General features: G+C 37.8%; 1 protein-coding gene across 6 annotated transcripts in view; it reads left to right on the forward strand.

Annotated features, from left to right (window-relative positions):
- The window catches only part of SLC45A4 (solute carrier family 45 member 4), a 138,633-nt gene that overhangs the window by 31,584 nt on the left and 85,431 nt on the right, over nt 1-21,618 (forward strand). Inside the window, exon 1 of one of the 6 annotated variants that reach the window (XM_072602949.1) lies at nt 1-21,616. This exon is cut by the window's left edge and continues 12,720 nt beyond it. The exons of the other annotated variants lie outside the window; for them this stretch is intronic. The gene's annotated coding sequence lies outside the window, so the exon portion shown is untranslated. The remainder of the gene's footprint in view (nt 21,617-21,618) is intronic. 6 annotated transcript variants of the gene reach the window in all.

Consider the following 21,618-nt stretch of genomic DNA (forward strand, 5'->3'; position numbering starts at 1 on the left):
GCTGACAGCCTTTGGAGTAGGGTAATTATATGATTGAAGGAAATGGATGAAAGATATCTGTGGCAGTGTTTGAGAAGGAAAAAGTTTAAGGCTGGATGGTCATTTGAGAAGGATGGTTACATATAGTTTAACATATAGTCCAAAGATTACATATAGTCCAAAAAAGGGAAAATTCTAAGGGAATTCTAGGAGGAAGTTAGTGATTTGAGAGTCGTAAAGAGAGCATGCTGTCAAGTAGGATATTTTAGGTCTAGGGAGAGATGCTTCAATGAATAAATGAACGAAAAAACATTTAAGTGCTTACTGCATGCAAAGTGCTAGAAATACAAATAGAAGAGTAATACTGGGTAGAAGGGATAATGATGTTGATAATGAAGAAGGGTTCCTAAGACAATTTTGTTGAAGCCTATTATGATGGTCCTATTGTGATGGTCCTCCCTAGTAGATCAGAGATGGTATTGAATAGTTGAAGAGATGTTGAGCTGTGCCAAAGAACAAAACTAATTTCCCATTGTAGTTGTTCTTAGTCCATATTTGGTTTGAAGTTATTAATCATGTTTATTTAATAATCTCAGAGTTTCCATTGTTTGCTATTCTTTACATTTATTTTTCATCAGACTGACTTTTTTCAGATTTGCTATTATTTTTTATGTTGTCACTATCCCGGTTCAGGCCTCAATTCAACAGTTGTTAAGAACCTGCATCCTTGTTTACCCATTCCTAATTCAGTGGCCATCTAGTGCAGTCTGTACCTGGATAGTTTTTCTTATGTTAAGTTGAAATCTGACTGTAACTTTATAGGATCATATATTTAAAAAGAACAAGGTCTCCTCAAGACTATTTAGTCTAACTTGCTCATTTGGCTGATAAGGAAACAGAAAGATTTAATTACTTGCCCAAAGACAATATACTACTAAATGATAGAGACAAGATTCGAAGTTGGATACTCTAACTCCAAATTGAGTGTTCTTTTCACTCTACTGCACTGACGTGTCACCTCATCTGGCCTCTGGTCTTATAATTCCTTTTCCATATGATAACCCCTGAAAAACTTGAAGACAGCAGTCATGCCCCTTAGGCTTAACTAAGTACACCAATTCCTTCAGTACGTCCTCGTATTACTTACTTTCATCTTGGTTGCTCTCTGGATATGATTTGTCTTATCAGTTTCCCTCTTGTAGTGTTATGTGTAGAATGAACACTAGATGTAGTCAAACTGGAGCAGAATACAGATAAACATTACTTATTCAGGATGCTAAAGTTCTCTTCATGGAGCCCTAAGATTGCATCCGCTTCCTTGGTTACTATGTCATCCTGTTGACTTATTGAACTTGAAGTCCATTAGAAGAATCCTCTCCCTTGTGTGTCAGAAATGGTGTTTTGTTTTTGTTTTTATTTTTAAAATTCAAAGAGCATTGTCATAATCACAAATTTTATTCCATATGAAACATAAACCATGAAATTGCTTTTTTTGAATTCATGTTCAAAACTCTACATTTATGATAGAACTATTTACTATTAAGTTTCATATTATTGACTTTGACCTGGTATCTTAGCCTGACTTTATTAGCTTACTTATTAATTATCCTTCCCAGGATTTGTTTAATATATAGATAAGCATGCCATCTATGCCTTCATACAAAGCATTAACAAAATTGCTGACACAAGGCCAAGGCCCTCTCCTAAAGGAACTACACTGGAGTTCTCCATCCAAATTAGACAATAAATCATATTTGGGTCATTACACTTAGTTTTGAATTCAGCTGATTGCAGGACTACTTATACCTTGTCCACAAGGTTCCTTGAGAGGCTTTGTCAAGTACTTTGCTTAGTTAAATTTGGACTATAGCATTTCCCTGCATCCCTGATATACCAGATTAGTAGGCTTTTTGGAAGGAAATAAAATAATGGTTGGGGGTGGGGAAGGGAAGAAGAGTTTGGCATAATTTATTGTTGAAGACATTCTGGCTCTTGTTTTCAAACTCAACTCTTAGCTTTTTTGAAAAGTAAAGCAACTCCTCTAATCTTTTGCCACTTATATTTTCCATGGACTCTGGAAGAAATGAAGGTCTACTGTCTTGTCTCTAAACAGTGAGTTCCCAAACTGGAACTCTTCAAGCAAAATCAGAATTGTTTGGGATGTTGTATAAGGCATTTGTACTTTGAACTTGATGGCCCTTGGGTAAAAAAAGTTAAGGTAAAACGACCAGGTTCAAGTAGTTGGAGAAGAATTCATAAAGGAAGTGGTGCTTGAGCTAGATAGGCTTTAAGCTAGTAGTGGCAAACATGGAAGGTCAAAGCTGGGGTAAAGGATTCCTATGTTAGAATGAACCTGCTTAGTTCAGCAGGGGCTGCGAGGGAGTAAAAAGTCAGATGTGACTGTAGTGTTTTGGGGAATGTTGAAATGATAGAAGTGCTAAAAACTAAAGCATTCCTTTGGAGCTCTTACAGACTCTTTTGCATGTGGATGATTTGATAAGGAGGGATGCCTTTAAATTTGTCTAGTTATAGTATTCTGGGTAGTTTGGACAGGATAGAGAATGATGGTAGAGAGAAATCTATTGAGATAACCTTAAATAATCCAAATAGGAGATGATGATGGCCTTGTAAATAAGTTTCTTTGATAAAATGAATTTCATGTATACGTGTTTTATTGTATTGGACCCCTCTTTTGATTTAACGTCTTTTAAAATAAACAAGTAGTGGTTAGGTTCCAGTTTTTCCTTATTATTCAGGGACATATCTAGAACTTAAGGGGTAGCCTAGTTGGTGCAGTGGATAGAGTGCTGGGTCTAGAGTGAGGAAGACTTCGTCCTGAGTTAAAATTTGGCCTCAGGCACTTAGTGACCCTGGGCAAGTCACTCCAGTTTACCTCAGTGACCTCATTTGTAAAATGAACTGGAAAAGGAAATGGCAAACCACTCCACCATATCTGTCAGGAAAACCCCAAATGGGTTCATGAAGAGTCAGACACAACTGAAAAATGACTGAACAACAACCTCTAACTTATCACCTAGAGTACAGTGTGTACATGGGTGCATAAAATAGGAAATTTAATGACAATTACATCAAAATTGAGTAGTGTACATTGTTACAGATGTATAGATATCAGAGATTTTTTTTTAAGTTATTGCTGGTTATTAGTTAACAAAGCATTGATGTAGAGGAAGGTAGTGTGTAGTTTAGTAACCCTTCTTACCTCTTATAAGTTTAGATGTTACCTTTTGAGTTTGTTACTTTACTCTTGGCAGTCATTGAAAAGTGACCTGGTGTCTGGGCTGCCCATTACACCTAATGGGTATATTACTGTAGCATGTTACGGTCGTGGACATAGAGAGAGTGCATGCAAACATTTTTAGGATACCCAGCCACTTAACTATCTTTGACAATTGCCTAGCTGGCTGGGAATAAGGGCGTATAAACTAGCTACTTGTATCTCCTTTGCGGTTTCCTATCATAGTGTGGTTAAAGAGGTCTAGTCTCTATCATCTGGTTCCACATACCAAGATGACATTTTCTCTACTTCTTAGGTGTGGGAAAGTGTGTGTGTGTGGACAGAGAGAGATGCAAATAAAAGAAGAGCTAGTTCATAATAAGTCAGTTAGGGATGGCCTTTCTCTAGGTTTGGTGAGGCTGAGAGGTGACTTTGCCTAGTGTCACTTGGCTAGAAAATGTTAAAGTACAGACTAACACAAGTATTTTTTTTTTTTAAATTTATTTATTTATTTAACTTTTAACATTCATTTTCACAAAATTTTGGGTTCTAAATTTTCTCCCCGTTTCTCCCCTTCCCCCACCCCAAAACGCCGAGCATTCTAATTGCCCCTATCACCAATCTGTCCTCTCTTCTAACATCCCTCCCTTCCCTTGTTCCCACCTTCTCTTTTGTCCTCTAGGGCCAGATAACATTTCTATACCCCATAACTATTCCTAGTAGCAAGAACAGTACTCGACAGTTGTTCCTAAAACTTTGACTTCCAACTTCTCTTCATCCCCCACTCCCCACCCATTCCCTTTGGGAAGGTGAGCAATTCAATTTAGGCCATATCTGTGTAGTTTTGCAAATGACTTCCATAATAGTTGTGTTGTGTAAGACTAACTATATTTCCCTCCATCCTATCCTGCCCCCCATTGCTTCTATTCTCTCTTTTGATCCTGTCCCTCCCCATGAGTGTCGACCTCAAATTGCTCCCTCCTCCCACTGCCCTCCCTTCCATCATCCCCCCCACCCTGCTTATCCCCTTCTCCCCCATTTTCCTGTATTGTAAGATAGGTTTTCATACCAAAATGAGTGTGCATTTTATTCCTTCCTTTAGTCGAATGTGATGAGGGTAAGCTTCATGTTTTTCTCTCTCCTCCCCTCTTTTACCTTCCACTGAAAAGTCTTTTGCTTGCCTCTTTTATGAGAGATAATTTGCCCTATTCCATTTCTCCCTTTCTCCTCTCAATATATTTCTCTCTCACTGCTTAATTTCATTTTTTTAAGATATGATCCCACCCTATTCAATTCACCCTGTGCTCTCTGTCTCTGTGTGTGTGTGTGTATGTGTGTGTGTGTGTGTGTGTGTGTGTGTGTGTGTGTGTGTGTGTGTGTGTGTGTGTAATCCTACCAACTACCCAGATACTAAAAAATTTCAAGAGTTACAAATATTGTCTTTCCATGTAGGAATGTAAACAGTTCAACTTTAGTAAGTCGCTTATGACTTCTCTTTGCTATTTACCTTTTCCTGCTTTTCTTCATTCATGTGTTTGAAAGTCAAATTTTATTTTCAGCTCTGGTATTTTCATCAAGAATGCTTGAAAATCTTCGATTTCATTGAAAGACCATTTTTTCCCCCTGAAGTATTATACTCAATTTTGCTGGGTAGGTGATTCTTGGTTTTAGTCCTAGTTCCTTTGACTTCTGGAATATCATATTCCACGCCCTTCGATGTAGAAGCTGCTAGATCTTGTGTTAACCTGATTGTATTTCCACAATACTTGAATTGTTTCTTTCTAGCTACTTGCAATATTTTCTCCTTGACCAGGGAACTCTGGAATTTGGTCACAACGTTCCTAGGAGTTTCTCTTTTTGGATCTCTTTCAGGCGGTGATCGGTGGATTCTTTCAATATTATTTTACCCTCTGGTTTTAGAATAGCAGGGCAGTTTTCCTTGATAATTTCATGAAAGATGATGTCTAGACTCTTTTTTTGATCATGGCTTTAAGGTAGTCCCATAATTTTTAAATTGTCTCTCCTGTATCTATTTTCCAGGTCAGTTGTTTTTCCAATAAGATATTTCACATTATCTTCCATTTTTTCATTCTTTTGGTTTTGTTTTGTGATTTCTTGGTTTCTCATAAAGTCATTAGCCTCCATCTGTTCCATTCTAATTTTTAAAGAACTATTTTCTTCAGTGAGCTTTTGGACCTTCTTTTCTATTTGGCTAATTCTGCTTTTGAAAGCATTCTTCTCCTCATTGGCTTTTTGAACCCCTTTTGCCAATTGAGTTAGCCTATTTTTCAAGGTGTTATTTTCTTCAGCATTTTTTGGGGTCTCCTTTAGCAAGGTGTTGACCTGCATTTCATGCTTTTCTTTCATCTCTCTCATTTCTCTTCCCAGTTTTTCCTCCACCTCTCCAACTTGATTTTCAAAATTCTTTTTGAGCTCTTCCATGGCCTGAGCCCATTGAATATTTTTGTTTGGGATACAGAAGCCTTGACTTTTATGCCTTTCTCTGATGGTAAGCATTGTTCTTCCTCATCTGAAAGGATGGGAGGAGATACCTGTTCACCAAGAAAGTAACCTTCTATAGTCTTGTTTTTTTTCCCTTTTTTGGGCATTTTCCCAACCAGTTACTTGACTTTTGGGTCCTTTGTCAAGAGTAGGGTATATTCTGGGAACCTGTGAGATCTCAGTTCCTCCAAGGTGGCACAATCAAGCTTGTACTGGTCTGGACGCAGAGAGGTATTCTTGTGCCCAGAATCTTAGCATTTACCTCTCCACAGCCACCTGGCCTCCAGTTCCGCCAAGCCAGCACTGGGGGCTGATTTTCAGATAAGCTGGATGGGCAAGGCTGCCATTCAGTGTGAGACAAAGACTAGCTCTGCCAGGGCCTCCACTGAGGTAAAACTCAGATCTTCAGTGCTCCCAGGGGTTTTTACGCTCCAACAATGAAGCGGTCCATAGGGGTTGGTGTGCAGCCTCTGTGGCTGCTGCCTGCTGCCGGAGCTATGGGAAGTCCCCTCTCCCTTCCTGGCCAGCTGATAAAACCCCATCACAGACCTTTGGCACTTGTGGATTGAGGGATCTGAGGACCCGCTTCTGTGACTGGAGATTCCACCCCCAAGGTGTTCTGCTCCCAGATTCTCGTCTGTCCCGTTACCACAGCCAAGGCTGGGCTGGGCTTCATGCTCTGCTCCGTGTCTGGCGCAGCTGGCATTTCCCGTGGGCCTTTCAGGTCACCGTGGGCTGAAAATCTCCTCCACTCTGTTGTTCTCCACTTCTGCTGCTCCAGAATTTTTTGAGAGGCCCTCTCTACAGGTATTTTGTGGGCTGTGTGGGGAGACCCTACGTAAGTGTGTCTTTCTAGTCCTCCATCTTGGCTCCGCCCCCCTAACACAAGTATTTTGACTCTGTATAGGGCTCTTTGCATAATAAGCTGCCACTTTGTGATAAAATAATAGAAAGTTTATAGAACATTAACATGAAGTTGGGAGAAAGTGAAAATAATGTCAGCAGCATAGATGGAAGTGTTGCTCTTGACGTAGAGGAGAGCATCCTATGTGAAAGCATTTGAGGGAGTTAGAAGTTGTAAGAATGTGGAAAAGGTTTCCAAAGGAATGTGTTTGAAATGTGATATGGAGGTAAATAACAGCTACATAAAAGAATTGTCAGGTAGTAAAGTTGATTTGAGGTTATCTTGAATTCATAGTTTACAGACTCAATTCAATGAGATTTTATAACTTTTGTCTACCAGAGCCCAGAAATCAAGATGGAGTTGTCCAGGATTAAGAATTAGGAGAATGGGGAAGTAAAAGGTCAAGAAGATTAGAGGTACAAAGTAGTGAAGACAGTGTTGAGAAGGTTGACCTTGAGGTCCAGGGTAGGTAAAGCCACAAGAACAGTGATGGACAAAGGTCATAAAGAAAACCAAAAGCATGGTTTGTTAGAGTCAGGGAAGAGGAGAGGTGGAAGAAAAGAAGTCTGATTATGAGTAGACTTCCAAGTGAAATGAAAACTATTTTTTGCTTTAGTGTTCCAGAAAAGCCTTAACCAGAAATTCTAAATATCAGAACATTGGTTTGGTTAATCCAATCTTTTTCTGCAAATGGAGGTTATTGAAGCTTTGGTAGCTCACTCACTTCATTTGTGTATCTTACAGGCCTTCTCATTCTTTCATTATCTTTTGGGTACTATTACAAAACAGTTTATTCACACTAGACTTATGGGTAGATTAGCACAATCACAGTCTTCATTTTTCCCCCTACTATCTTCATTGATAAATGTAGATTTGCAAACTGAGAAACTTGAGAGGGAAAGTGGCTACATAGCTGATAGAATGAGAGCCTTGCTATAAGACTTGTGTTCTTTCCACTGTTAGGTTACCAATTGGTCTCTCTCATGTCTCATTTTTGCTACATGACTGGTCATCTCTTTTTCTGGTCTTAAGAGCATAATAATAATCTCGAATGCCACTTCTTATACATAAGTCATCATTAGCTTTCTATAGTCTGAGTGAGTTTGCCATGGGAATTTTCATTGTTTTCTGGTTTTTTGGTTTTTTTGCCATGACAATCTATAAATTGGGGGGGAGAGAGAACTTGTGGTAAGATCTTTTGTGCAGTATGTACTTCCAACTCCAAATCTGTAAGATTCTTTTGGATATTTCTTGAAAAGATTTCCTTAGGGGGATTTTAAGTATGTATAGCTAGATGGTAAAGTGGATAGAGTACTGGACCTGGAATCAGGAAGACCTGAATTCAAATTACTGCAGACATTTACTAACTCTAAACCTGGGCAATTCGTTTAACCACTTTCTGCATCAGTTTCCTCATCTATAAAATCATGTTTTTGTCCTTCGTTGCCAAAGAAGACCATGCCATTAGGGAAGTAATGACATGACTTGCTTTTGACTTTGTTTTGAGTGAGGGAGGGCTGTGCATGTCACCAGCCTCACTTCTCCGAGTCATCTGAATGCAGTGACCAGATATTCCTCAGGATGACTGGAGATGGCCCAGGATGCACCAGACCTTGGGGCCTTTAGGCCAAGGTCTTTGCAGGTACTCACTTAGGGTGAGGCAATGCCCATTCCTTGAATAGGCCTGTTTAAGAAATAGCCAGGGCATGGCCCCTTTTATGAGGTCAAGAAAACAAAGATATCAGGCTGGTAGGAAACAGCAACAGTTACTATTGATAATGACTCTAAAGCTAGGGGGGGTCCAGGAGTCCTTGGCAGGGGCCCCTTGGAGTCCCAGTTTCAGAGTGTAGTAGGTTTAAGGTTTTGGGAGAGGACAGGGGAAAGGAAAGGAAAGGAAGAGAAGGGAAGGGAGGAGAAAGGCAGGGAAGGGAGGGGAAAGAAGAAAGGGGAAAGGAAAGGGGAAAAGAGGCAGTAAAACCCATGTCAACTGGGAAACTTTTGGCCATCCAAATTTACCTTCCTTTGGAGAGGAGAAGGAAGGGGAGGGAGAGGCGGACAGGAGAGGAGGAGGTGAGGTACTCAGCTAGCATTCAGTCAGCTGCATCTACTGACAGGATCATGTTTGTCCTTTGTTGCCGAAGAAGACCATGCCATCAGAGAAAGAATGACATGACTTGCACATGACTTTGTTTTGAGTGAGGGAGGGCTGTGCAGGTCACCAGCTTCACTTCTCCTCCAGAGCCATCTGAATCCAGTGATCTGATATTCCTCAGGATAACTGGAGATGACCCAGGATGCATCTGTAAAATGGAGATAATAGCACCTACCTCTAAGAGTTTTTGTGAGGATAAAATGAGTTAATATTTGTAAAGCACTTTGCAAACCTTAAAGTGATATATAGATGCCAGCTATTATTATATCTGCCTTTAGTTGTGAGAATTGGTAAACAAAAAATGTCCTTCCCATAGAGCACAATAGAATATAATATGGTCTAAATTTTTGAAAAACATTACATAGGGGAAAATTTTGACTAAAAGAATCTAGTTCAAAGCATGTTGTGCATTGAGGGTTTAGTTCCTATGTGAAATCAGCAGGTTGCTCTGTTTTCTGAATGCTGTATATATGTTCATATATGTAAAATTTTTGTGTTTAGTTTTTCAGTTATAATGGTTGATAGGTTTCTTTCCCTGATTTTTATGCCATGTTAAAAAAAATATTCCCCTAAAATGTCTTCTCAAGTGGTTTACTCTTCTGCTTGAGTAGTATTACTCCAGAATAGCTGGAAGAAAATTTGTGTACTCTTTCTTTAAAAGTTCATCCCCTTCTGCCCACTCTGCCCTTCTTCACTAGTCTGAGTGTTTTTGTTAATAAAGGAGTTAGAAATGGTTGATAGAGTAACGTTTAAAATTTATATATCTTGGTTCACGTGCCATTTCTTAAATTGTTGCTTTGGCAGCTTTCACTTCCTCTTTAAGCAAGTCACCAAACTAATATTTATCCTGTAAAGTATCTCAGAAATGCCCTCATATAGCTTGTTTGTAAAGTACTTTCTTTTTTTAAAAAAGCTCTTATTACATATTAATAAACTCTTTTTTTTACAATAGTCATATTGTGTTTGAACTTGGAACCTTTAATTCAACAGATTGTCAGCAGATGGAATTGTTTTGGCTTTTTTTTTAAATAAAGGCTTCTTTATCTACTTATATATTTGTTACTGGCAAGCTTTTAGATTGCCTTGGGGCTTGGAAACACCTTGCTTTTTCTGTAATAAGTATTAAGGTGTATTTCACCTTATGGGCAACAGTTTGAAGAATGTACCTTGTCTACAAAAATCTAATCTTTCATGAATTTTCACTGTAAAATTATTCTTCTGGGCAGATAGTGGCTCAAAGATGTTTAAGAAAATCTGTAAACCCAAAGTTCAAGCCTTTAGAAAATCAAATACTTAGTCAGCTAGGGCTGACCTTTCTGTAGGTTTGTTGAGGCTGAGAGGTGGTGACTTTGCCTAATGTCACATAGCTAGAAAATGTCTAAGTCCACTCTTGAACCCAAGTCCTTTGACTCTAAGTGTAGTGCTCTTTACATATAAACTGCCACTTTGTGATAAAATAACATAAAGTTTATAGAACATTAACGTGAAGTTGGGAGAAAGTGATAATAATACAATCAGTTTAAAAGAACACTCCTGAAAAAAAATTATTCAAACCTATCTTCCTCATATTCTACACTAGAAAATGTTCTTATTTAGTGCCTTAAACCCTTCTTCTTGGCAGTTAATCAGCAAGCATTTAGTAAGTTCCAATTGTGACAGGCAGAATTGGGAATTTCTAACTACTTTATTAACAACATTGGGAATATAAATATCAGAGCTATATATAGCATCTTTATAGATGAGTAAATACAATATACATACTGTACTCATGTGTTACACATAAAATGCAAAGTCATTTTGGGGGGGAATCAGATTTTGGAAGGCTTCTGGAAAGAGGGGACACTTGACTTGAATACTAAAGAGAGCTAGTCATCCTGAGAGGTAGAAGTGAGAAGAGTGCTTTTTTGGGAAAATTGGAGATTCCTAAAAGAGAAATGCTGTGAAAGAAGGAGGTGAAATGTTATCTATAAGGAGCAGCAAGTAGGCCACTTTGACTATAATACAGCATGGGTAAGAGAGAAACAACTGGTAGCCCAGGGGATAGAGCACTGTGCTTAGAATCAGAAGATCTGAGTTCAAATCCAGCATCTAACAGTGTGACCATGGGCAAGTAACTTCTGTCTGCCTTAGTTTAATTCATCTGTAAAATGGGGCATCTACTTTAAAGGGCTATTGTGAAGATCAAATGAGGTAATATTTATAAATAGTGCTCAGCACCTGTGCCTGGCACATAGTAGGTTCTGTGTAAATGCTTATTCCATTCCATTGAATAATGAGGTTGTTAATCTGGAAAAGCAGGATGGAATTAAAATTGTAAATAGCTTTAAAGGCAGCAGGGGAGGTTTTTTGTATTTTATCTTAGAGGCAATAAGTAGCCACTCAAACACTTCATGCAGAGCTTCTGGCTTTTAGACATAACAGGTTTAACTTGGTTTACTGTGGGGAGATAAATAAAAATGTATAATTACTTTTAAATAGAGTACCCTTATTGAAATATTTGACTGGTATAGTAGAAAGAATGCTGGATTTGGAATCAGGATCTGGGTTCAGATCTTGGATGTGACTTGGTAGCTCTGACCTTTGTAATAGGTTCACTCTCTCAACCTCAGTTTTCTCGTCTATCAAAAATATTAGATGTTGTCTAAGGTTCTTTACAGCTCTCTATATTTATAGGATAATTTTCATCTTGAGGAAGCATGGGCATAGTTGTAAGTACACCAGATTTGAACCAAGACTGGGTGGTCTCTTAAGTGCAGAAGATGTGTGCTGGGAATGAAAGTGTGAATAAGGCTGGTGAAGAATGCAGTAACTTTCTTCAGGTATTGGAATAGTTATTTTATTTGGTCTTGTAGATAAGAGCTGTGGGAAGTATGGGGTAGAAGTTGCAGAAGTACAGATTTTGACTTACTGTAAAGGAAGAAACTTTCTAACTATGGGAGCTGTCCAAAAGTGGAATGTACTTCCTGTGAGAGGGGAAGGTTGCCATCACTGAAGGTCTGCAAGTAGAGGCTGCTTTCCATATTGTAGAATAGATTCCTGTTCAGGTTTGGGGTAGATTACATAACCTCTGAGGTCCTTTCCAACTCTGAAATTGTGGTCAAAAAACAAAGTAAAAAAAACCCTTGGTTTAAAATCCTAGCTGGAGATAGTTTATGAGCAAGTAAATCATCCTCATTGAACCTTGATTTTCTCATTTGTAATACTTAACTCTCCTAACTCACAGATTGTGAAGAATGTTGTGAGGATGATGTTTTTTAAACGTTAAAATGCTGTTTAAGTAGACGCTATCATAAGTATGGCTGTGGGCAAGCGTGCAGCAGGTGATATTTCTTCCCCTTGTTTAAATGCTGACCATACTCCAGTTCTTCCATTTGGTCAGCTGATGCTTTTCCCTCCTTCCCCAAATGCAACCTGCTGCTCACGCATGCTGAAGAGCTAGGGTAAGTACCTGGTCAGTACTTTTGTGTGCTCTGGCCTATGAGAGCTTCTATCAAATAAATGACTCCCCCGTTTTGTGATAGTGGGGCAGTGGATGTGTTTCTTCTTGGTTCTGCTTTTTCCATATTCTTGCCCTTATACATAAATGTACTTACTGCCTGCACAACCACAGGTTTTCATTCTTTGGTTAAATGCTAGTCTTCTTGTTGTTCAGTTGTGTTCAACTCTTTGTAACCCTGTTCACCATACCATTTATGGTTTGTTTTTTTTTTTGTTTTTTTTTACTGGAGTGATTTGCCTTCTCCAGTGAGTACTAAAACCTGTGCTAAAAAAGTTCATTTTCCTGAATTTGTTGCATTGTGCTTCTGAAAAGGCTATATGGCATTGGGTAGGTCCTTTAACTTAATCTGAGTTTATTTCTAAACTTGTAAAATTAATGTAGTACTTTCATTGCCTTGGCAACAAATTGCATGTGAGAGTCAAGGATTGACACCTATGTTTGTTGTCTAGGCTGCTGGGAGGTCAGTGATGCCTCAATAGCAGTGAGGAAAGAATGGGGTAGAGTTTGGGGAGAATGATGAGAAATTCGGTTTTGGATGTGTTGAGTTTACAAGACCTGTGGGACATCGAGTTTGAGATGTCTCATAGATGGAGATAGGAGACTTGAAGCTAGCAGTTTTGGCCTGGATAAGTAGATCTAAGAATCATTTACATAGAAGTCTTAGCTGAATCAATGGGAGCTGAGGAACTCACCAAGTGAAATAATGTTTGTAGAGGGAGAAGAGAAAAGGACAGGACAGAGTTCTGTGGGACCCCCATGAGTAGGGGGCATGACTTGAATGAAGATCCAGCAGAGGAGCCAGAAAAAGAGCAATCAGACATATAGAAGGAGAACCAGGAAGAGTACGTAGTAGTGTCAGAGGCTTGTATCGAAGTAAGTGAAGAGGAGAATTGAGAAAAGGCCATTGACTTGACAACTAAAAGAACTATTAGTAATTTAGGAGAGTGGTTTCAGTTGAATGGTGAGGTTGGAAGCCAGATTGTAGAGAGTTAAAGAATGATGAGGGAAAGAAAATAGAGACATATTTTAGATGGCCTTCTCTAGCAGTTTAGACACAAAAAGCTTTACTATTTGAGTTTATTCTGTATGGAACACTGAAGTTAGTATTCAGTGACTTCTGTCCTGTCTCATGACATTATGCAGACTTCGAAAGTTTTTATGATATGATTTATGTAAAGTTATGCACAAATTAGTTTGATGCACATAAGTTTGTGTGGTCTCCGTGTGAGGGATTATTTTCTAGATTCTATGTTTTCAGCATAGTCACTTTAAACCCTTGTGTATTCTGACTCTGAGTCTTACTTACTGCTTTTTCCTTGACATCATCTGGAATTGCAGTTGACTTGCTTCTGACCTTATATATTGTGGCTTCATTGCCCAGACAAGACTGCTGTCCACTTTACGGCATTGTCTGGAGCCTCATTTTCTTGCTTATTTTTTTCATGGATGTGCAATTTGATCCAAGTAGGATATTCTTGGATCTAGGAGACAATACCAACCCTGAGTGTGATAACAGGCAAATTCAGTAAGGTGCCTGTAGTGAAAGCACAAAAGAAAGTTGATCATAGCAGCCTTTTTTTGACTACAAAGAAATTTTCACCAGTCACTGGAACAGGATAAAAGAGTAACTGTTTCTCTTAAGTTTCTGCTGAAGTCCCACTTTTTACATGGAGCCTTTTGGTTGACCTCAATGCTAGTGTCTTCTCTCTAGCATTATTTCCAGTTTATCCTGTATGTATACATCTTGTTTGTATATTTTCATCTCCATTAGATTATGAACTGCTTGAGAATAGAGACTTTTTTTAAACCATTCTTTATATCCCCAGTGCTTAGCATATACGTGCTTGTTAAATGCCTCTTGACTTGCTTCCTGCTACAAGACCAAAGAGCACTGGATTTGATGGATCTGAATGAGTCCTACTTCCATAACTACTAACCCAGTTTCCTCATGAAACTATTTTTGAGGCTCACATCTGTAAAGCGTTACTATAAATGTAATTGCATTAACCAGTCAGTATTATATCCACTTTAGGCATATATATGTATGTGTATGTATATATGTATATGTTATTGACTATTTAAAAGCCTATATACATGATCATTACAAGAATCTGGCTAACTTGTGGAATCTTCATACTAGGAGATGTTTTAAAAGTAAAGTCTAATGTAAATTACTGCTATGAAAATAAAATTATTCAAGACAATAAATGAGAAAATTTAGGAATAATAAAGGTGGACTTTGAGTAGATAAAATGGTGACTGATTGCAGTATGTTATATGATACTAAAATTATTATAGTTGAACTTTAAACCACATTTTTAATGTTCTTAAACAATACCATGACTGTCCTGTCAGTAGCACAAATATGACTCATTAAATATAAATTCATTAACCTTAGCATTAGGTGAAGTTTTCGCTATATAGAAGTTTAAACAGACTGTTTCTCGCCACTTGGAAAATCAGTATAGATTTAATCTGAGATAAAGCAGTATTATCCTATAGGGCCATATACAGCTATTGTTAAGGGGGGGGGGAATTGATGGTTTGATTTAATTTTAAAAGCACGAATGGAAAACTTGATTTAAGATAAGAATCATAATTTTACAAAGGCAATTTGTCCTACATGTGATTATGTAGGACAACCATAAAGGAAAGTTGTTTTGACTAAATTACTAATTAACTTAGGTATGAAATTTATTAGATGTTATAAATAGTTTTTCTGTGGATATCAGAATATTTAATTGAAGTGCTGCCCCCTATGAAATTTTTATGACACTTTTCTCTCCTTAGCTTCTTCCTGGAAGTAATATCTCTTGCTCATTTGATTTCATAACACTCTGTACTCTTATTCATTTTAATTTGTGATGATCATTTGCCTACATATTTTCTCTCTCCTGCTTGAGTATAAACTTGATAAATACTCTAGGTTTTATGTCACTTTTCTTTTTTAGTTCTTCTACTTAACTCCTCCTCAGTCTCCTTTTTTGCATCACCATTTGCATTTTATTTTCTAATTATGGATATACCTTGAGTATTTTGTCTATACTTTTCTTGTTTGGTGAATTTATCTGCTCCTATTCAGATGATTACCACATCCAAATATATAGTCCTAGTCTATCTCTTAAACTGCTGTTTGTTTGGATATTTGAAACTGAATATTCTGTAGGCATTTTAAAGTTTAAACTTAGTGCAAAAACTTATTTTCTCCCTAAGTCCACTCCCCTTAAAACTGCCCTATAACTATTGAAGGTAACACTGAATTTCTGGTCTTACGTTGGCAAACTGGAATCCATCTTTGATATGTCTCTCCCTTGCCCACATATCCAGTCAGTTGCCAAATTTGTTCTACCTCGACTACATCTACGTCTTTTGCATCCATTCCTTTCTTTTCTACTCAACAGCCACTACAATTAATTTTAGGCTCTCATTATTTCTCTCTTGGACTATTTCAATAGCCTTATGTCTCATCTGTTCCACTCCCAAATCCATCTTTTTCCAACTGCCAAAGTGGTTTTCCTAAAGCACAAGACTTAAATATGTCACTCCTCTACTAAATAAAGTCCAGTGACTCCCTGTCACCTGTAGGGTTAAACACAAACTCTTGTATTTGTCCTTTAAAGCTCTTCACAATCTGACTACTAGAGCACACTTTTTTAGACATAAATCATTCCCCTGCTATGGCCCAACCAAACTGTTGTTCTTGCTTTCTTTCACCCATAACAGTCCATCTTCTATCAGAATGCCTTTGCTGCTCCTAACTAGAATGTCCTCCCTTTGCCTCATAATCTAAAACTTAAGTCAGATGGCACCTCCTACAGAAGCCTGTGCAGATCCTCTCAATTGCCAGTGCCTTCTCCTTGGAAATTAGTTCGTATATATTTTGTATTTTATGTTGCTTTCCTTGATAGAATGGAAGCTCCTTGAGGGCCAGGACTGTTTAGTTTTGTCTTAGTATGCCCAGTGCCTAGAACGTGGTGGGCACTTATTAAATGCTTATTGAATGGAATTGATTGAAGACTTTTGATGCCTTTTAAGGTTTGTTGTAGAAGGCGTTCTTGTACAAGTTAAACTGGATGACCTCTGAGATTCTGCAGTGCTGTAGTTGGAGCATTGTGCTAAATGGAAAACTCTGTGTCCTAATTGAGTTACAGTAGTGCTAGGGAATGTGAGATGCAAAAATAAGTAATTATAATATACAATATTACCTAATTGCATCAAAGGATTATCAGATAAAATGCTAAGTTCAGGGTAGAGTGGGAGAAATCTCCCTTGTGCTAAATGGGAAATCACCAAGGAAGTATTTTTAAAATGTATATTTCAGTCCCCTTTGTGTTCAGAATAATGGGACATGATTAAAACCTTTTTTTTATGATTCATCTACCACAGTGGCTACTTCAGATGTTGTTGAGGTGCATTGGGGCTGTTTGTTCCTAACTTAAATGAATTGCAAGACATTTTTGAGGTTTTGTTTGTTTTCAGATGGCACAAAAAGTTCTAGATTGACATCAGAAGGACTCCAGTAGAGTTCAGGTCCTGCTTCTGCAGAACTGTCTTTCTTACCTTGGCAGGGCAACCTTTCAGCGTGTGTGTCCTCCTCTTTAAAATGAGAGGACCAGATTAGATGACCCTCTCTAGTACAGAAGTCTCCAACTAGATAATCTCCGAGGCAATTGCAGTTTTCCCAGGGTTTCCAACATTAGTTGCTAATCTTTGACCAGCCCTCTCTAGTGTTTTCATTGTTCAGGTTTCTCAGAGGCTAAGGGTGTGTGTGTGGGTGTGTGGGTGTGTACACATGCATCCGTGTGTTTTTTTTTCTTTTCAAGTATTTTTTTCCTTTTGTTTTTACAGATGAACAGGGTCAAGCAGTATCTAGAAGATGTCTAACTCAAATTGCCTGAGTAGAAATCTAGGTCTCTTTCCATTATGTCACTATTTTTCTTACATCACAGATTAGGAAACTGAAAGCCTAGGGTCTGACTAGTGGAAGATCTCAGAGCTAGTCTGTAGCAGTCAGAACCAGAACCTTCATCATGTCTCCTGACTCTTAATTCCTATACTGTTTCTACTACATTTGACAGTGCCATCTGTTGGATCATCTTTGATTATAATCAGTTCTGTCCCAATGAAATGTAAAATTCTTGAAGACAAACAATTTCATTTTTTCTCTATGTTTCCGGTTAAAACTACTTCTTGATTACCAGAATTAAATTGAACTTTTAGTAGACAAAGAATCAGGAAAAGTTTTTGCATATCCTTGACAACTACTAGTTCCTTCCCCCCTACCCCTTTTCTTCCTTTCCTTTGTGTAGCATTAAATTGCTAGTATAGAGGGTCAAGATTTAGAAAATAACTTTGGTTTGATGCCTTAGTACTGTTGACTGAAGTGCTGTCTCATTGTCTTAGTAGCTTTTGATTTTACTGTTTAACTATTTGAACCCTTGAAGTCACTTCTGGTAAGGTTTTGTTGAAGTTGTTACTAGTTTTATATGGGCTACTTGTAGTTTTCCTGGTTGGCTATGTGATGGAAGTTGGGTGTTTTGATTTTTCTTAGTATTTCAAGATCGCACATAAGGTTAAAGATCTAAATAAATGCTAGTTTGTCTTAGAAATTTTGACAATTTTAAATTAATTTTGACCCTATTATTAGGCTGTATCTAAATGCAAAATGACTAATCTACTTATGTTTCTGATCTGTACACTTAAAGCAGCATGTTGTTTCTAAGGTTGCAGTATACTACTGTAAGATGAGTAGGTTATACTGAGATTTAGCAGTATTTTTAATTGTCTTTCAACTAGTCCTGACCCCTACCCCTGACTTTTTACAAACAAAGTTGGCATATTTATTGAACCTTTTCAGTTGATCAGCGATAATCAACTTATGGGACTAGGTTAAGAAGCTTTATTGTATATCTTGGAAGAAGCTAGGTATGTTTCCTTATGGGGTCAGGGTTTTTTTTTTTTCCTCTGTTTCTTTTATATATAACACAAAAAAAATTTTTTAATTTTCTGATAGGTGTTAGGAATTTGTTTAAATAGATAAAAAGAAAGTATGCTATAACCTTTTAGGAAGCACTTTGCTCTCAATAACACTGGTACTGATATACCTATTTTATAGAAGAAGGACTTGAGGCTAAGTGATGATCAAGGGAACAGGGGTAGAAAGTATGGATACTAGGACTTGAACCCCAATCTCCTGATCCCAGGACTTTTTTCTTCAACATTGAATTACTCGCTATCCTGTTGAAAATCACACAGGGAAATAGTTGTTTTGGGTGCGTGATCTATAGGACTGAAGCCATTTTTGCTTAACTCTAATTGGTAACATCCCAGAAACTAAAGTGAGTAGTATTCTATTATTTTTAAAGTGCTTTGATTTTTTTTTTTAAACCCCTTCATCACTTTCCAGTGATCACTTACTACATCCTCTGTTTCTACATCACTGTTCTATATCCTCCAAACACCCTTCCCCCTTTTTTTTTTTTGGTAATTAATCAAGTCATGCTTCATCTTGTACCTGTTACCTATCAGCTTTTGGGAACCTGCTTCACCATCAAGTTTCCCTTGTTTTTTAAAAGATAAATTTTATTTTGATCCAGTGGATAGTTTTCAACAAACAACCAAGAAAAACCACTTATGGAGTAAATTTTCTCGGAGAACAGATTATTGATGGGAAGTCTGTGATCTGTTAACTTGATAGAGGCTGGTACTAAGAGAGTTTTGTTTCCTTTCCACTTTGACTTCATTTATACTGTGGTAGTCATTGTGTATGTTGTTCTTCCAGGTCTGCTTATTTTACTTTTCATTGTTTAATGATGTTTTCACATGTTTCTCTGAATTCTAACTTTCTTCTTTTTGGTGCAGCAGTATTATTCTGTTTAATTTCTCTACCATGATTTGTTCGGCCATTCCCCAAAGTTTGGGCACATCTTACCCCCCCTGTCCCCAGTTCTTTGTTATCGCAAATGATGTTCATATAGTTGGGGCTGGGGCGGGGGGAGCTGGGGTGGGTCAGTAACCTGCTTGGGATATATAGTTCTAGTGAAACATTTTGGAGTCAACAATTAGTAATAACTTTCCAATTGTTTTCCGGAAGAGTTGTATCAATTCATTGCTTAATTGGGAACAAATTAGGATCATAAGATGTGATATGGGAGCCATCAAGTCCATTCCCTCCACTTACCCAATTTTACAGATGAAGAAACCAAGGCTTAACAAGATTATTAAGTGATTTGCCCAAGGTTACACAGGTAGTAAGTAGTAGACAAGTCATGTTTAACATTCCAGCCTAATTGGTTTACTTACCTCCTTACTTTACACAGTTTGTATCTCTGTTCCTTTCATTCATCCCAGCTACCACTCTGGGCCTCTATACCCTCTGGACTTGTCATAGAATCCCTCTCTTTCAAGGCTTATGTAGAGTGTAGGTTTCTCAAGGCAAGGAGTGGGTTATATTTCATATTCACAGTGCCTTACATATAGCAGGTGCTTGATAAATGCTTGTAGAATTGACTACTAGAGAAGTATAACATGTTAAAATTAGAAGAGACCCTAGAGATTATATTAGTAGAGATTCTCCAACTTTTTAGTCTTAGGACTTTTACATTCCTAAAAATAATTGAGGCTTCCCAAAGAGATATTTTTGTGTTGTCATATTTATTGACATTTACTGCATTAGAATTTAAAACATTTTTGTTGTTGTTCAGTTGTCTCTATTTATGACCCCATGAACTATATATGGCACACTAGGCCTGTCTATCCTCCACTCTCCCTCAAAGTCTACCTAAGTTCATATTTGCTGTTTCCATGACACTATCTGTCCATCTTATCCTCTATTGTTCCCTTCTCCTTTTGCTTTCAGTCTTTCCCAACATTAGGAGCTTTTCCAATGAGTCCTGTGTTCTCATTATGTGACTGAAGCATTTAAACTTCATCTTTGGTATTTGACCTCACATTAAATAGTCTGAATTAATTTCTTTAAGTATTGACTGATTTGATCTCCTTGCTGTCCAAGGTATTCTCAAGAGTCTTCTCCAGCACCATGATATGAAAGCATTGATTCTGTGGCTCTCACCTTTCCTTATAGTTCAACCCTCACAGCCATACGTTGCTACTGGAAAACCATAGCTTTGACTATATTGACCTTTGTCAGTAAGGTGGTTTCTACTTTTTCATATGCCATTCAGATTTCCCATAACTTCCCTTCCAACAAGCAAGCATCTTTTAATTTCATGGCTATTTGCCATTTGCAATAATCTTGGAGCCCAAGAATATAAAATCTGACATGACTTTCATTTCTTCTCCCTCTTTTGCCAGGAAGTGAGAGGGCCAGTTGTCAAGATTTTAGTGTGTTGTTTTTTTTTATGTTAAGCTTCAAGCCAGCTTTTATACTCTCCTGTTTTACCCTCATCAAGAGGCTTATTAATTCCTTTTCACTTTTCTGCCATCAGAGTAGTATCATCTGTGTATCTAACCTAAGTTTTGCTTAGCATATTCTCACCCTTGTGGCCTCCTTCCTTTTTCAGTGTTGCCCCTAAAATGCAGGACTCAGAAATGCCATTAATGTTTTAGACATGTGACTTTGGCTAAGTTACATTCCGTTTCTGAATCTTCATTTCTTTGCAAAATGAGGTCATTGAACTGCTACCTCTAACCTTCGATAATTCAGTGATTTATCCAGACAACTAATCACTAAAAGGAGGGAATATGGTAAGGCATTGCCACTGAGGCATAATCCATCTTCTAGAGAGAAGGGAGTAGACCTATGCAAAGCCAGAGGATGACTTTGAAGATTGAGGGGAAGGGAATAAATGCTGGGAGAGATATCAGATCGTACAGATAGGACTCAAGTTCTAAGCTCCAGTTCTACCTCTGGACATGTGTAACCTTGTGAAAGTAATATAATCTCATAAGACCTCATTGAATACCTCTATAAAATAAGAGTAATGAACTAGATCTGTAAGCTTTGTTTCATTTCTAGGATTCTATAATTCTGTTTCACTTATCTACAAATGGCTGTCAGGGATACCCTGAAGTTCCTCATTCCAAAAAGGGAAGGGTGGTGGTGTAGATGAGCTTAATGTTCCTGACTAAATCACATCCCTACTTGTGGTGGTTTAAGCCATAGTAAGCAGTCTTTAGGGAGTCCTAATACTTTAACCTTTTCTTATGAAAATATGGTAATAGTTTCCAATCCAGCATTTTCTCACTATTTTTCCTTCCTAGTTAGTTGCTTTCTTGCTGCTGTTCCTCAGTGTACTAGCCACTGAAAACGTAGAAGCTGATTTCAAATGCTACCTTGGAGAACCACAGACCCTTTGAGAGAGACTAGCATCTTGTATTTGTAAGGT

This window comes from Notamacropus eugenii, chromosome 4, assembly GCF_028372415.1.
Source record: "Notamacropus eugenii isolate mMacEug1 chromosome 4, mMacEug1.pri_v2, whole genome shotgun sequence".
NCBI lineage: Eukaryota > Metazoa > Chordata > Mammalia > Diprotodontia > Macropodidae > Notamacropus > Notamacropus eugenii.